This window comes from Pteropus alecto, unplaced genomic scaffold (assembly GCF_000325575.1).
Source record: "Pteropus alecto unplaced genomic scaffold, ASM32557v1 scaffold20, whole genome shotgun sequence".
Classification (NCBI taxonomy): Eukaryota; Metazoa; Chordata; class Mammalia; order Chiroptera; family Pteropodidae; genus Pteropus; species Pteropus alecto.
Window position 1 is genome coordinate 31,247,185 of NW_006436298.1, and position 1,901 is coordinate 31,249,085.

The window sequence follows — 1,901 nt, forward strand, 5'->3', positions numbered from 1 at the left end:
GACATGACCAGTTCTTTTGGTTAACAATTTTCTATATGTGCAGGCATATACATTTTAAAATAAGAAAGCACGAACATATTGGACAGTGGGTTGAAGCAACATAAATGAAAAGATTTTAAGAGATAAAACATATGCATAAATTTGGGTTCTTTTTTCATGGATTTTTCTCATTTACAGCCTTGTAAATAAAAACAATGATTTTCCCTCACTTGTTACTATCTGTTACATTAATGTTAGTATTACGTTAAAAATTATTATGGAAAAATATAAATATATATTAAAAAACAGTATCATAATACACCTCCATGGATCCTATATCCAGTTTCAAAACAGTCAATATATCTTTTTCTTAAGACTATACCTACTTTACATCCCACATCTTACTCTAGATATTTTTTGAGCCAAATCCTAGATATCATATTATTATATCCAAGATCCTTCAGTATGTATCTATAAAAGACACTTTAAAAATCATAATCTCAATATTTTCATCAGTCCTAAATTAAGTATAATTCTTTATGTTATGAAATACACAATATCTCATAGTACTTTTAACTTATAGTTTGTTTGTTTGAATTAGAAAACAAAGTACATGCAATGCATTTTATTAGTATGGTTTAAACTGCTTTTAATTTATAAGCTTTCTATTCCTTTTTTTCTTATAATTTATTTAGTCAAAAAACCAAGATCATATCCTATATAATTTTGCATATTCTGGATTTTGCTTATTGCATCCCTTTGTATCACTTAAGATGGTCTGCATACCACTTTATTTCCTATAAAAACAAATTACATTTAGAAAGCTGATCAAATTTGTTCTATTGTTTGATAATAATACTTCATAAGATGAATTATAATCTTCCTATTGTATCACATCAAGAGGTACATCATGCCCAGCTTACATTCTTTTTGTTCTTACTGATACTGATCTAACCAGCTAGCTTTTTAATATTTTTGTATCAATATGAAATCAGAATGAACTGATAACAATATTTTTACTGAAATTAAGATTATCAAAATAGTTTAAAATGTCCGTGTACTTTTTAATTTTATTTTTAATTTTTTTTTACATCTATTTATTTTTATTGTAGTAAAATATACATAACATAAAATTACCATTTTAACCATTTTTTAAAATAGAAATGCTGCATTTCTATTTTTAGAAATAGAAAATGCTTCATTAATTTACATGTCATCTTTGCACAGGGTCCATGCTAACCTTTTCTGCATCATTCCAATTTTAGTATATGTGCTGTTGAAGCAACACCTTGTATGTCTTTATCTTTAGGATATATTTGAATATCTGGATTGCTCTATATTACAAATACTGTATCTTAAAATTCTATTAATGACTAGATCTGATGACCTTCAAATCTTTTTCATTACAACTATGTTTCACTGTTTTGTCATTTGTCTATGTGTTTGATTATATTTATTTGTCGGAAATATTTTTTGGACAAATTATAGAACTAAAATGATTAATTTCATCCTTTATTGATTATATTTTGTGAGTCATAGTTAAGACTGTTATCCCCATTTTCAAATTTATAGATAAATTCATATGTATTTACTTCTAATACTTGCATATATGTGTGAAGATAACTTTGTCTTTTCTTCACATAGCTCTGCCATTTATCCAACACTAATTATAAATGATATTTTTTTACTTACTGATTTTTGATGCTGTGTTTATAATATATTGAATTTTCATTTAGAAATACTATGTCTATTTTCAGATTTTCTATTCTGGTCCATTTATATTCCAATATCTTATTCTTTTAATTATAGAGGACATAAAATACATTTTCTATGAGGGGTGGCTAGAACACCCTTTTTGTGGTTTTCATGATTTCTCTATTTTTGCTTATTTGTTCCTTCAAATAAACTTCATAATTAACTTT

The 1,901-nt window shown here is 25.6% G+C and overlaps 1 non-coding gene across 1 annotated transcript; it reads right to left on the reverse strand.

The window, feature by feature from the left end:
* Nucleotides 1-1,161: 1,161 nt before the first annotated feature.
* On the reverse strand, nucleotides 1,162-1,267 carry LOC112480656. The gene has a single exon (XR_003046742.1). It is a non-coding gene; the product is annotated as a U6 spliceosomal RNA (small nuclear RNA).
* Nucleotides 1,268-1,901: the final 634 nt, after the last annotated feature.